We start from the raw sequence: 16,840 nt of genomic DNA, 5'->3' as shown, positions 1-16,840 counted from the left end.
GTCAATACCAAAATCAATGTCCCTATCAAGCGACATGCCCGGAAGATATGCTGGAAATGCATTTGGGAAGTCTCTCACTATCGGAACTAACTCGACTGTAGGAAATCAATACTGATATCTCTCACAAAAGTTAGATATGCTTCACACCCCTTCTCAACTATCCGATGTGCTTTAAGGAAGGAAACAACCCTGCTAGGAATATAATCTAATGTACCCCTCAGTTCCAACCTCAGCAAACCTAGAATAGTCAATGTCACAGTCTTAGCGTGACAATCCAGAATAGCTGATAGGGCAACAACCAATCCATGCCCAAGATCACATCAAAGTCTACCACACTAAGAAGCAATAGATCAACTCTGGTCTCAAAACTACCAATGATAACTAAACACGACTGGTACACATGATCCATAACAATAGAATCTCCCACAGCGGTGGATACCTATACAGGAGAACTCAAAGAATTACGAGATATATCCAAATACGAAGCAATGTAAGATGACACATATGAATAAGTTTATCCCGATCAAATAAGAGTGATGCATCCCTATTGCAAGCCGGAACCATACATGTGATGACAGCATCCGATACAACCTCCTCCGTCCTGCCAGGAAAAGCATAGCAACGAGCCTGTTCTCCTCCTCTAGGGCGACCTCTACCCTCCTGAACTCCACCCCTAGCAGATGGGGCAGGTGGAGCGGCAACTGGAGCAACAACTATGGCCTGCGAACCCTGTGGACCCTGTGAAATTTGTGAGCCTGTGTAGTCTGTGGAGGTGCACCCCTCCTAAGTTATGGGCAGTCCCTCACCATATGTTTTGTATCACCATACTCAAAATAAGATCTTGGTAGGCACGACTGCTAAAACTGACCCTAGCCTGGTTGGCTAGACTAACCGTTGAAGGCACCCCGTGCAGGAGGTAATTAGAAAGTGGCTGAGCAAAATGGACAACCTGGGACCTCGAAATAGCAGGAGCTCCGCTAGCAGCTGGAAGTACTGAATGAACTAGGCGGCTCTCATAGCCTCTGCCATGACGGGCCATAACTGGAGCACGGGCACCACTATATCCTCTCGAATCTCGAGGCCTCTTGGCCTCCCAATCCTCTTTCTCATGGCCTCACATACCCTCCAACCTCTGCGCGATCTCTACCACCCGCAGATAGGGAGTGTCTGTCTCCAACTTTCGGGCCATGTTGAATCTAATACCATAGTTGAACCCCTTGATGAATCTGTGGACTTGATCTCTGACTGTAGAAATCGGGGTAGTGCATGTCGGGACAAGTCACTGAATCTGATGGCATAATCCACTATCATAGTCCCCTGATGCAGCTGCTCAGACTAAGTGCGCCATGCATCACGAAGGGTCTAGGGAACTCTCTCTCTTAAGAACATCTTTGAAAATTGAGCCCAAGTGAGTGGGGTTGCATCAGCTGGTCCTCCCTCCTCGTAAGCCTGCCACCACTGATATGCTGCTCTTGAAGGCTGGAATGTGGTAAAAGTGACTTTGCTCACCTCCACAATACCCAGGTGCGGAGAATACGGTGGCACTTCTCTAGAAAACTCTGCGCATCCTCGGTAGCTGCGCCATTAAAAGTAGGAGGATCATACTTCTTGAACCTCTCAAGTCTCCTTTTCTCCTCCTTAGATGCCGCTGGCCTGACCTCAGGGTGAACAGGAATAACTGGTTGTGCTGGCATGACACTCGGGACCTGATCAGTGTGGACCCATTGCTCTGGAGTACGGGCCAGGGGAGTCTGAGCTCCTCCCCAGCCTAAGGTGTACCTGGTGCAAGGGGAATCAATCACGCCTGAGCTAGAGTGCCGAACATACTCAAGAACTATTCTAGGGTCTCGTGAAGTCTGGGGCAACAACAAGCACCTCTGGTGCCTGCCCCCAATTGGAGCTACTGATGGCTCCTTAGTCATTGCTCGGGCAGGTACTCTGGCTACACCACATGCCCCTCCTCAGCCTCTACCTCGGCCCCGGCCTCGCGCAACTCAAGAAGGAGGCGTGGGGTGTCTGATCATCAGATCCCTCAGTACGTGTCCTCACCATCTGGGAGACAATAGAAAGACAAAGTTTAAAATTTCGAAGTCAACCAATTCACACGATAAGGAATCAAAGAAGTGGAATTTCCTATAAGTTTCGTAGCCTCTCAAAAGTAAGTACAGATATCTCCGTACCGATCCGCAAGACTCTACTAAAATTGCTTATGACACGTAACACCTATGAACCTAGAGCTTTGATACCAACTTGTCACGACCCCAATTTTCCACCTTTAGATGTCGTGATGGCACCTAGTCTCTAAGACTAGGTAAGACTAACATACATTTAGAAATAGCAAAACTAATAACTTAAACATTGAATTAAACCATTAAACTATCATAACAATACTCAAACGGTACAAATGTCAATAACATCCCAAAATTGGGTGGAATTGAGTCACAAGCTCTACAAAAGTGTGCTAATAGTCTCAAAATACAGTACTATTTCGGAATAAGAGATAACAGTAATATAACTACAAGCAGAAGATGACTTCGAGGCCTGCGAACATCGAGCAGGTGTACCTTGAAGTCTCCGAAGGTATCTAATCAATCACTGGCATCCATTACGAGTAGACATACCTGGATCTGCACAAAAATGTGCAAAAGCGTAATATGAGTACACCATAACGGTTCCAAGTAAGTATCGAGCCTAACCTCGGTAGAGTAGTGATGAGGCCAGGTCAAGACACCTACTAGGATGAAATAAACTAAGGAGAGTATAGCACCGTCTAATAACGAAAAGCGAGGAAATAAATGACAAGTAAACAATTTAATAATGTATCGCTAATAACGGAAATTTAAACGCTAAAGGCAACAAGGTGTAAACACATGATAAAAGAACAAGAAGACAAATACGGATAATCAAAAGTAGAACAATATAGAAACTACAAGAAATGTTCAACCAACAAGCCTTCTTAACATAGATTGTAAAACAAGAATCACAACTGAGGTACCGCCTCATGTTCACATTTCACAATTTCAATTACAGTCTTTCCTTATATCACCGCGTGAGCCTTGCATTTTGTTTTAAAAAATATTTTTCCCGAAATAGCTACACGCGTTTTAGCCCCTTTTCTCACCGCGTGGATTCAAGTAATTTCCTTACTAGCAACACGCGTATCAAGCCCACCTTATCTCACCACATGCGTATCAACCCCTATCCTTATACCACCGCATGCGTATCAATATCACAACGCAATAAGTGCACATATTCCAGAACTTGCGAAAATAAACAATACTAATGTTTCCACAATAAATAGCCCATGGCTCAAACACAATGCGTACAAGAATCTCTATAACAACAAGGAAAGATATCTCAGCAATTACCAAACTTCAACCTCAATATGATAATGACTTCCACAAATTCAACTTCAGCTAAGCATATAAGAGCAACTACAACAATAAGAGTATAACAAATGCTAACAACATCAATTAGAGCATGTGAGAGTAAATTTAACTATAAAAGACGTAAAATGTTATAACAAGTTCAAGTAGCTGCATGGAAGAAGTCTAAAAGTATAAAACGGTCGAAATACCACATATAGCCCGTGTACACACTCGTCACCTTGTGTACATGTCTTTCACATAGTACAATTAGCACAAACAACCCAAATCCTAAAGGGTAGTTCCCCCTCCACAAAGTTAGGCAAGATACTTACCTTAACTAGGCCAAATCAGCCCTCGGATATAGCTTTCCCCCTAAAATTTGCCTCCACGCGGTTCAAATCTAAGCAAAATGACTTAATAACATCAGCAATGCAAGAGAAACCAATTACAATAGATATAGCTATGATCTTTACACAGTTCCCATAAAGTCAAGAAAAGTCAACCCCGGGATCGCCCGGTCAAACCCGAGTTCAAAGGTAGATTCTGACTACCCATAACCCCAGCTCATATATTTGTTTTGTTTTCAAAATCTGAGCCCAAATCGACTTGAAAAACTCAAATCTTCATTTTACAAAACATTGGCAAAAATCCCATTTTCCTCTTCGATTCTCATAAATTTAATGTTAAATCTAAGATATAATCATGATATATAGTTGGAAATTGATTTGGATCACTTACCCAAAGTTTGTAGATGAAAATCCCCTCTCTAAATTGCCTCATACCGAGTCTAGGGTTCTTAAATGAGAGAAAATGATATAACATCCGGACTACTAGCCCTTTTGCTCAGTTGCAGATGTCGCATTTGGAACATTGGGTTCGCATTTGTGAGCCCTCGCAATTGCGGAACAGGAATCGCAATTGTGAACCGTGACAGCCTCTTCAGAAGTCGCAATTGCAATAAAGGCTTTGTAATTGCGAAACGGCCATCCCTCGCAAAAAGCGACCAAGTGGTCGCAAATGCGGCCCCAACCCAGGCCTACTAACTTTGCAAATGCGAATAGGAAACGTCACATTTGCGACATCTGAACCCCCTTCTAACTTCGCAATTGCGAGCCTGGTGCTCACAACTGTAACATGAGAGCACCGGCACACCAACAATCCTATTCCAGTTCAAAATCATTCTGAAGCACATCTGAAACTCACCCGAGCCCTTGGGGCCTAAACCAAATATCCAAAAAAGTCCAAAAATATCATACGTACTCGGCCGCGCGTTTAAAACACAAAAATAACATCTAGAACTACGAATCAGATAACAAAACGCATGAATTTCAAAGAAAAGTTTACGAACATCTAGAATTGCAGCCAAGCATCCGAATCCTATCAAACCAACTCCGATTGACACCAAATTTTGCAGACAAGTTCCAAATAGCATAACAGACCTATTCTACGCCCCAAAGCCAAATTTTGAACCCGATAGCCACAACTCAACCTACAGTCAAACTAAGACTTCTAAACCTCAAATTGCCAACTTTCGGCAAAATAACACAAATAAACATATGGACCTTCGAATTTGATTTTGGGCATACAACCATGCCCAAAATCATGATACGAACCTATTGTAACCATCAAAATATCGTTCAGGGGTCATTTCATAAAAGTCAAAGTTTGGTCTAGAATTTCAACCTAGGTTTCTATGTCATGAACCAGATGGTCCAAAATAACCCAAAATCTTCCCGGAACGAAACTAACTAACCCTTCAAGTCATAAATCATAAATGCAAATGTGTGAAGCATCAAAAGGAAAAACGGGGCACATTGTTATACCCCACGTTTTCATACGTGAGAGTACGTCGTAAGCCATTAATGTAAGCTCGAAAATGAGAATATATTTGGAAGCAAATAAATTAAGTTAATAATATTACCTTGGAGGTTACACATATTTAAGATCATGAATAACGAGTACCAAGAGGGTTGGAAAGCTTAGAAGCTAAACCAATTGAAGAAAATAAGTTTCGTCGAAAGTCGACAAGTTTGGAATGTTATAACATGTACTTTGGGGTGAGACTAGAGTTCTCAACATGATAAGGAGGTTATGCTATGAGTTAATTTAGTCGTATGATAGTCATTTGCTACGTTTTGAAGGCAAGCAAGTTCGGGAACAAGAGTTGGCAAAGGTCATCACAAGTTACATTCATAATTTTGCTGAAAATTCGGTCAAATGTAGATGACCATTTCTCCAAATATACTTGGAATTATGGGCTGATCTACCTACCAAATTGAACATCTACGAGTTTAGTTTCTAACGCATTAAACCGTTTGTCAATACGACATCGGAGTTGAGAGATATTCGCATTTTTGCGAGACCGCGCAAGCTGCTCCCAATGGGACCCACTTAGGCGGTGGTTGACCTACTTCAATTTAAAAACGATTTGGACGCCTATTTTTGCTCATTTTTCAACTAAACTTCATCTCCAAACTTCTCCTAACCCTCCTAAACATATACCATAAGGGTTTGAAGTGATTCCAAAGTGATTACACCATGTTTCAACATCAAAACTTAGTTCTAGTGAAGAACAACACCTCTTTGAGGTTGTGTTGTCATTGAGGATTGTTGTGGGCTGTATTTGGATGAAATTCCAAGTTGTTGATGCTGTCTAAGGTAAGTATAACAGCCTACTAATTGTGCATAAGCTTTCTTGTATGTTGGTTAAGTTGTTAGGATGATAAACTACAAGATAGTACTTGGATTAACTTAAGTCACTTCTATGGTGTTGTATTGCTATTGAGGGTTGTTGTGAGCTGAATATAATATGGATTTCGACTTGAAGTTACTGTAAGAGGTGTGTTTATTGTGTTCTTGCATGTGCTTAAGGATATCTTGATGTTGATTAAGTTAAATGGATGGAGTAGACATGAACTAGTGAATAAAGTTACTAATTGAAGATAGTTAGAGTTGAGGATTGTTTCCTTTGTTATAAATATATGGTATAAGGATGGAATCATTGATGAATGACTTCATTATCATGTTAATGATACTGTTAAATTAATGTAAGAAGTCTTTAAGGGGTGATATGGGTTATACGGATTCCAATCGGAGCTTGCCGCTCGTCGTGAAGTAGTTGTGACTTGTTGTTGTTATATGGTGTCTTGTTATTGATATTTATAGGTTGCTGGACTTCCCTGGCTGTTTTTGTTGGTATATGGTATTGGAGGAGGCCCTTGTTACAAGGGAGATGCTGCCCGAATTTACGTAGACGAGCTACTAGCTTAAGTTACAGACTTAGCCTTTGCTCATTACTGATTTTGAATCTCCTTATGATATGATAGATCGAGTTGACTTGTTTGAAGAGTTGCTTCGAAGGTATTAAGGACTCAACATGTTTAAGGTATGTTAAGGCACTTACTAAATTCTTTTGGCATGATCTATAGTGAATTTACGTAGACGAGCTACTAGCTTAAGTTACAGACTTAGCCTTTGCTCATTACTGATTTTGAATCTCCTTATGATATGATAGATCGAGTTGACTTGTTTGAAGAGTTGCTTGGAAGGTATTAAGGACTCAACATGTTTAAGGTATGTTAAGGCACTTACTTCATTCTTTTGGCATGATCTATAGTGAAACAAACGTAAACGATACGCTATTTCATAATGAATCTACTCCTAGCAACTAAGGTTGTCCATGTTGTTCTTTCCTTACAAAGTTATTCCAAGAAAGTATGTATGATCCTTGAGTCCTAGTGAAGTTCACATTGATGGTATGATGTCCATAATGTTAATCGATGGTGCAATGACCTTATGTCACTCCAAAAGGTTTAGAACGTGACTCCATGAGTCCAGCATGCATTATATATGTATCTATTTTACTCTACCGAGCCGCGCTATAGTCAGCCGGGTATGGCACCTATTGTGCAACCACTGATCAGTTGGGTTTACCGAGCTCCACGTGGCCGGGTGCGATTCTACCGAGCCTTATGATAGCTGGGTACGTTTTTACCGAGTCCTTCTTGAGGCCGGTTATATAGATATCCTGTTCTAGGGCTTCTTTTAAATACCTGAAACTGTGTTTAAGAACGTGCACTTGTNAAGTGATTACACCATATCTTAACATCAAAACTTAGTTCTAGTGAAGAACAACACCTCTTTGAGGTTGTGTTGTCATTGAGGATTGTTGTGGGCTGTATTTGGATGAAATTCCAAGTTGTTGCTGCTGTCTAAGGTGAGTATAACATCCTACTAATTGTGCTTAAGCTTTCTTGTATGTTGGTTAAGTTGTTAGGATGATAAACTACAAGATAGTACTTGGATTAACTTAAGTCACTTCTATGGTGTTGTATTGCTATTGAGGGTTGTTGTGAGCTGAATATAACTTGGATTTCGACTTGAAGTTACTATAGGAGTTGTGTGTATTGTGTTCTTGCATGTGCTTAAGGTTATCTTGATGTTGATTAAGTTAAATGGATGGAGTAGACATGAACTAGTGAATAAAGCTACTAATTGAAGATAGTTGGAGTTGAGGATTGTTTCCTTTGTTATAAATATATGGTATAAGGATGGAATCATTGATGAATGACTTCATTATCATGTTAATGATACTGTTAAATTAATGTAAGAAGTCTATAAGGGGTGATATGGGTTATACGGATTCCAATCGGAGCTTGCCGCTCGTCGTGAAGTAGTTGTGACTTGTTGTTGTTATATGGTGTCCTGTTATTGATATTTATAGGTTGCTGGACTTCCCTGGCTGTTGTTGTTGGTATATGGTATTGGAGGAGGCCCTTGTTACAAGGGAGATGCTGCCCGAATTTACGTAGACGAGCTACTAGCTTAAGTTACAGACTTAGCCTTTGCTCATTACTGATTTTGAATCTCCTTATGATATGATAGATCGAGTTGACTTGTTTGAAGAGTTGCTTGGAAGGTATTAAGGACTCAACATATTTAAGGTATGTTAAGGCACTTACTTCATTCTTTTGGCATGATCTATAGTGAAACGAACGTAAACGATACGCTATTTCATAATGAATCTACTCCTAGCAACTAAGGTTGTCCATGTTGTTCTTTCCTTACAAAGTTATTCCAAGAAAGTATGTATGATCCTTGAGTCCTAGTGAAGTTCATATTGATGGTATGATGTCCATAATGTTAATCGATGGTGCAATGACCTTATGTCACTCCAAAAGGTTTAGAACGTGACTCTATGAGTCCAGCATGCATTATATATGTATCTATTTTACTCTACCGAGCCGCGATATAGTCAGCCGGGTATGGCACCTATTGTGCAACCACTGATCAGTTGGGTTTACCGAGCTCCACGTGGCCGGGTGCGATTCTACCGAGCCTTATGATAGCTGGGTACGTTTTTACCGAGTCCTTCTTGAGGCCGGTTATGATATGATGATGATGATGCCCACAGAGGCGAATTTTTTTAAAAAGTTTATGTATATATATGTATTATGCATTTCATATCAGTAGCCCCTAGAGGCACTCAGATGTTACAGGTTGTATCTCCTCTATCTCACTTTACATTACTGTTCTTGTTTATGCTTTCCTGCCTTACATACTCGGTACTTTAGTCGTACTGACGTCCCTTTTGCCTGGGGACGCTGCGTTTCATGCCCGCAGGTCCCGATTGATAGGTTGACAGTCCTCCTAGTAGGCTATCAGCTCAGCGAAGGTGTTGGTGCACTCCACTTGCTCCGGAGTTGCCTATTTGGTCAGTATGCTTTGGATATGTATTGATTGGTATGGCGAGGCCCTGTCCTGACCTTTATGATTTTATGTACTCTTAGAGGCTTGTAGACAGATGTCAGGTGTATGGATACTTGTATGGCCTTGTCGGCCTATGTTTTGAGTTTACAAATGGTCATGTCGGCCTTATAGGCCCGTATGTCACATATATAAGTTTGTATATCATGTTGGGTCTTCATATGTTGAGTATTCCCTTATGTTTTATTCTTGTTATCTCATGACGGGTTTTCTGGCTCATTTACTCATGATAGTATGATAAGAAAGATATGTTACGTTGGTACTCAGTTCAGTAAGGCACCGGGTGCCCGTCACGGCCCTTCGGTTTGGGTCATGACACGCATATGCAAAAATTGACTGGTTGGGTCGTTACACTAAGTGGGTGAAAATCGCCAAAAACATGCCTCGGTCCCAGCTTCCAATCTCAAAATATGATAAATGAGGCTAAACCTTCGTTTAAAATACTCTGCTCAGTGATTCTCGCTTATGCACTCTAGTAGTCGCTTCTGTGGAAAAATCATCGCAGATGCGAAACTACCTTAAATCCCCGACCATCCGCTTATGCAGACAAATATTTGCTTTTGTGGACTCGCTCCTCCAGAGAAGCCTTCGCAACTGTGCCCGCAAATTTGCGCCCAAACAGCCGCATCTACGGACTCCCCAGATCCTAGCCAACTTTGCTTTTGTGATCTCGTATTTGCTTCTGCGGACTCGCACCTGCGGACAAGACCTCGCAGGTGTGAGAACACCAGACCAAAACTGCCAATCCAACCTCAAATGATTTGAAACCCATATGAAACTCACCTGAGCCCTCGGGACCCCTTCCAATCACACCAACCAGTCCGAAAATATAATACGAACCTACTCGAGGTCTCAAATCAGACAAAATAATATCAAAATAACCAATCGCATCTCAATTCGAGCTTAATTAACTAATCCAACTTTCAACTTTCAAAACTCATGCCGAACCACGTCTAACTAACTCAGAATAACCTCAAATTTTACACACAAGTTTCAAGTAATATAATGAATCTATTCCAACTCCCGAAACAACAATCCAAACTCGATAACATCAATGTCAATCCCGGTTAAACCTTATATCTTCCAAAGCTTCAAATTTCCAACATCCGTCAACTAGATCCAGATCAATCTAGGAACCTCCAAATCCAAATCCGAACATATTCTTACGTCCAAAATTTCCATACGGACTTATTGAATCCATCAAAATACCATTACAAAGTCAAATCTAGGTCAACTTTTATAATTTAATCTTCCAACCTTGGGACTAAGTGTTCCATTTCACTCTAAAACTTTCCCGAAACCAAATCAATCTTCCCCGCAAGTTACAAAAAAAAAAAAAAAAAATGCGTGAAACATCAAGTAGGGGAACATGGTTCAAATACACAAAATGACCGGCTGAGTCGTTATATACTTAAAACCGTAATTTTTAATATCCAGCTTAGATATAAAAGAGGATCTTTTTATGTTTTCAATACTTATGAAGATGACGCTTCATCTTATTTTGGTATAAATAGGAGAATGTATCCTATTAATATGAGGGAATATTGAATGCGACGTAATACTAAGCAGAATGAAAAGCTTGTTTCGAACATAATACTTGAAGTTTCGATTAATTTAAATGAGATAATTCATCTGAATACAAGGTCTAGTCATTAGCTTGACTAGTGTAAGGGGTATTAGACCTGAAACAACGAGATGTGAAGAAAAACATTTCATTTGGACTGAACTTGTTCCGGTTACATAAAAAATTCAGAAACTTCCAAAAAATCTAGAAAAATCCTCCAAAGTTATCCTCTATCTGATTTGTTTATGCTTCTGTATAGCATGTGTAGTCGCCCAAGTGTTAGAGTTCGAAGTCTAAGGACTCGGACACTGATCTTGTGCTTCGGCCTCCCCGGGCTTACTGATTCAGGTAAATTTGACTTTTCTTGGCCTTATTCTTGAAAAGAATGTACGTACGGGATTTGAAGTACTTTTAGATGAATACAATGCTTTAACCCTTTCAGTCAGACTTTTTTGACCTTGACCAAGAATGATTATGTATACGGTCGAAACCGGGTTCGTCCATTGTTTGATCAATTGAGGCTGAAACATGACAGGTCATCGCTCGAGCTCACGTTATACCGAACCAAGGCGCGAAATTAGATCATCGAGCTCATGACCCAGAGACCGTGCATGATCGATGTCACGCTCCAAACCTGGGGAGGCGTGGCTGGCACCCAGTGCTGTACTAGCCCGAGTGAACCACTCTGTAACTTATTTGTTTTCTTTGTAACTATCATGGGCCAACAACTCGTAATGTATAACTATAAGTGGGCAAACAGTGTATCAATAAACTATTGTTCTTAAGACATGAATACATATGGGCCGTCAAGGCCTCTGACATGCTGTACAAACTCAACCTCTGTCTACAAAGCCTCTAAGATTATTTGACATTAAATGGGAGAGGGTACCGGCCTACCCATAAGTCTGAAAAAAACTATGACACGATGACTCATAGACAAGACTGCACTCCGAATGAGGTGGAGTCTTACCGATCCTTCGCTGAATGCTAACCTCTTCTACTCTGAGTGTTCATCAAATTGATTACTTATACCTGCAGGCATGAATGCAGCATCCACAACAAAAGGACGCTAGTACGAATAATGTACTGAGAATGTAAGGCGGAACTGAAACATAACAGTAAGTCAACATTAATTAAGGACATAAAAGAAACATGGAGTACATGACTCAACCTGTAAGTCTGGATAACTCTGTATATCATTTAATACCTATAGTGTCATGCATATGCGTATGAATGCCAAGTCGTGCATAGGTACATGTATTCATAACATCATCAAGCCCCTGAGAGCATCCCATCATATCATCTCGGCCACTGTGGGTAAAATCATCAACGTGTACCGGCTGATCAGGTGGTGATGCGTATATAACGCAATAACCTTTTCCATATCCTATATATATATATATATATATATATATATATATATATATATATATATATATATATATATATATATATATATATATATATATATATAACGCCATCTGGTTATGGGTCAATGTGCATGTATAGATGCATGAAATGCATATGAAATACGTTAATAAAATCTCTCGGTACGTCATAAGACCATTATGCCTCTACTTAGTATCATGAAATAAACTTTACCAACTTACGTATTTTTGAGACCCATGAACAGATAATAAAATAATATGACACATGAAAAAACAAGAATATATACATCTCTAGCATTTTAACGAATAGAGTAATTTATGGAAGTTGTGCATTTGCTCGTTTCACTTGTCTCGTATAGGCCATGCCAAAAGAAAGAAGGATTAACCTTAACATACTTGTAAGCTTCAGATATACCACATTCATTGCTAGAAGTACAAATTTCTCCTTTTCTACGAAATATTTGTGCTTCATTCTCAATGATTTCCCTATGTGTTGCCCTCTTTTGTGACCTTTGGCATTCTACTAACATCTTATCATCTGATTTCTTTGTGCTATAACTTCCTCCAATTGATAACCCTAAACTCAGTTCAATGCCATTATCATCTTCCTTTAAAAGCTACAACATTTTATATTCCTTCGCCATTAACACAGTAAACATATGTAATTAAAACTTCATAAAACGTTCAACTTGATTTCTTGTAAAAGCTTTTATCTTTTGGAACAAAGATGTTACTAATATTATAGAGGATAGAAAAACAGAACTATTTAAGCAGTAAATGTAGAGTTACAGAGGAAAGGCCGGGGAGAGAGCCACAAGATACATTTTTTTTATTGTCCAACTCACTACATATTGCCACCTTATCAAATGCATTTAAGAGTCATTTTAGTATATCACCTATCACTGCCACGTGATTGTGATGTTCTTATCCTAACCATTTTAGATAATTATCAATTTACCCGCATAATTAAGAATTACCTTAAATTTCTTAAAATACTATCTACTTTTAACACACTTTATGTACCCTACTATCATTGTCATGTGGTACCATAAAAAAAAATACATACACTATTATTCTATTAAAACATCCATGTAAAAATACATATATTTTCTCAACTTATAATTTTACAAATCTCATATAAAGAGTAAAAATTCTCGTACACTTAATTGTTAAAATGATAAAAACATAACCTTCTTTTCTTGTAAGAAAATAGTTTCTATCTTTACAATAAAGAAAATATCATAAAGTTTTTAATATTATGTGTATAATTTAAAGCATTTTCGAAAGTAGTAATATTAATAACTATATAAAATCATACTTTTTAAACATTTTTCTACGATAAATGTTCTGCTCAAAATAAATACCATATCAAAATGTATCTAACAGTATCAAGGTTGTTAAGCTTACGGGATGTAACATCCTTCCCCCCTTTAGAACATTCGTCCTCGAATGTTAACTATTACAGATTTACAAAATTTTCACTAGGGTCTCTTCTGTAACTTAAACTAAACCCCAAACTATATCTGAAGTCACGACTATTCACAACCTTTTGTAATTGAGTATCTCGTATCTTTTTCACCTTTACATTACTTACTTTTCAATCTCGCATCGTAGCTTCTGTTTCTTTCATAACATCCCTTCCACATTACGCCTTAAAGCTCTACTGTGATACCCGCACCTCTGGTGCTTACAAAATCTAGCGAAAGCTTCATACTGATTTCTTATGACTTAGCTCTATGGCAGGATCTGGAAACAAAAGAAGGGAAACGTTTCCTAAATGCCCTATAGCCTCTCAATTATAAATGTGGCTCACAACATACCCATAAGTAAGACTATACTAGGCACGACTTTGTAGACTCCCTAGGACACGACCCGCTCTGATACCACTTTGTCATGCCCCAAAACTGGGGAGGCGTGGCTGGCACGCGGTGCTGTACTGGCCCGAGCGAACCACTCTGTAACTTATTTGTTTTCTTTGTTACTATCATGGGCCAACAACTCGTAATGTATAACTATAAGTGGGCAAACAGTGTATCGATAAACTATCGTTCTTAAGACATGAATACATATGGGCCGTCAAGGCCTCTGACATGCAAACTGAACCTCTGTCTACAAAGCCTCTAAGATTATTTGACATTAAATGGGACAGGGTACTGGCCTACCCATAAGTCTGAAAAAAAATCTGACACGATGGCTCATAGACTCGGCTGCACTCCGAATGAGGTGGAGTCTTACCGATCCTTCGCTGAATGCTAACCTCGTCTACTATGAGGGTTCATCAAATTGATTACTTATACCTGCAGGCATGAATGCAACGTCCACAACAAAAGGACGTCAGTACGAATAATGTACCGAGTATGTATGGCGAAAGTGAAACATAACAGTAAGTCAACATTAATTAAGGACATGGAGGAAACATGGAGTACATGACTCAACCTGTAAGTCTGGATAACTCTGTATATCATTTAATACTTATAGTGTCATGCATATGCGTATGAATGCCATGTTGTGCATAGGTACGTGTGTTCATAACATCATCAAGCCTTTGAGGGCATCCCATCATGTCATCTCGGCCACTGTGGGCAAAATCATCAACGTGTACCAGCTGATCAGGTGGTGGTGCGTATATAATGCCATAACCTTTTCCATATCCCATATACATATATATACATATATATACGCATATATAACGCCATCTGGTCATGGGTCAATGTGCATGTATAGATGCATGAAATGCATATGAAATACGTTAATAAAATCTCTCGGTACGTCATAAGACCATTATGCCTCTAATTAGTATCATGAAATAAACTTTACCAACTTACGTATTTTTGAGACCCATGAACAGATAATAGAATAATATGACACATGGAAAAATAAGAATATATACATCTCTAGCATTTCTACGAATAGAGTAATCTATGGAAGTTGTGCATTTGCTCGTTTCGCTTGTGTCGTATAGATCATGCCAAAAGAAAGAAGGATTAGCCTTAACATACCTGTGAGCTTTAGATGTACCACATTCATTGCTAGAAGTACAAATTTCTCCTTTTCTACGAAATATTTGTGCTTCATTCTCAATGATTTCCCTATGTATTGCCCTCTTTTGTGACCTTCGGCATTCTACTAACATCTTATCATCTGATTTCTTTGTGCTATAACTTCCTCCAATTGATAACCCTAAACTCAGTTCAATGCCATTATCATCTTCCTTTAAAAGCTCCAACATTTTATAATCCTTCGCCATTAACACAGTAAACATATATTATTAAAACTTCATAAAACGTTCAGCTTGATTTCTTGTAAAAGCTTTTATCTTTTGGAACAAAGATGTTACTAATATTATAGAGGATTGAAAAACAGGACTATTTATGCAGTAAATGTAGAGTCATAGAGGAAAGGCCCGGGAGAGAGCCACAAGATACAATTTTTTTTATTGTCTAACTCACTACATATTGCCACCTTATCAAATGCATTTAAGAGTCACCTTAATATGTCACATATCACTGCCACGTGATTTTGATGTTCTTATCCTAACCATTTTAGATAATTGCCAATTTACCCGCATAATTAAGAATTACCTCAAATTACTTAAAATATCACTTACTTTTAACACACTTTATGTACCCTACTATCATGGTCATGTGGTGCCACAAAAAAAAAAACATACACAATTATTCTATTAAAACATGCATGTAAAAATACATATATTTTCTCAACTTATAATTTTTCTAATCTCATATAAAGAGTAAAAATTCTCGTACGCTTAATTGTTAAAATGGTAAAAGGATAACCTTCTTTTCTTATGAGAAAATAATTTCTATCTTTACAATAAAGAAGATATCATAAACTTTCTTATATTATGTGTATAATTTAATACATTTCTGAAAGTAGTAATATTAATAACTATATAAAATTATACTTTTTAAACATTTTTCTACAATAAATGTTCCGCTCAAAATAAATACCATATCAAAATGTATCTAACGGTATCAAGGTTGTTAAACTTACGGGTGTAACAATCGAGACCGAGCAAGATCGAGGGATACTTACCAAGCCAAATAACGAAAAACCAAAAGTATCTGTAATCGGTTGAGGATCACGACAGAAATCTCGGCATGTATCAAGAATAGGCCGATTAATTAGCAAATCATGAGTTTTTTTACCTTGTATAGAATTGTACCAAAAGTAGAACACCCCTCTATATAAAGGGGGGTTCTGATCATTTGTAGGACACATTGGAACACGTAAAGAAAGCAATACACTGGTCATTTTTGGTTTTATCATCTTATTGTTTAGTTCTAACACTAGTTGAGACTTTTCTCGGCTCGAGGGTGATCGAACTCAGTGGCTAAGGCTGTTCAATTTTGTGGTTTGCATTTATTTCATTATTTAAAATTTCAATATTAATCTATCTTCCTAATTTTTATCAAGTTATATCACGTATCCTTAAAACCGCATATAAATTCAATTATTATCCAACTTTAAGGGTAAAAGTTTGGCGCACACCGTGGGGCTAAGGATAATAGTGATTACCGAGTATAAACTTTCATAACACACACTATTTTACACTTGTTCTTTGAAGTATCTTTCATTCCAAGACTAAAATGTCAAACTCTTAGTCAGCACCTCTACACGTTGACAATGATTTCGGGCACCACGGCGAAAATGATAACATAGAACTAGGGAACGATGTACCCCCAATTGGCCTCGATGGAGTTCCAGCCGTAGATCCAATCAACGCTAGCTCACAT

Source organism: Nicotiana attenuata, unplaced genomic scaffold, assembly GCF_001879085.1.
Source record: "Nicotiana attenuata strain UT unplaced genomic scaffold, NIATTr2, whole genome shotgun sequence".
NCBI lineage: Eukaryota > Viridiplantae > Streptophyta > Magnoliopsida > Solanales > Solanaceae > Nicotiana > Nicotiana attenuata.
The sequence above is the reverse complement of the archived record's forward strand: the minus strand, read 5'-3'. Positions refer to the sequence as shown.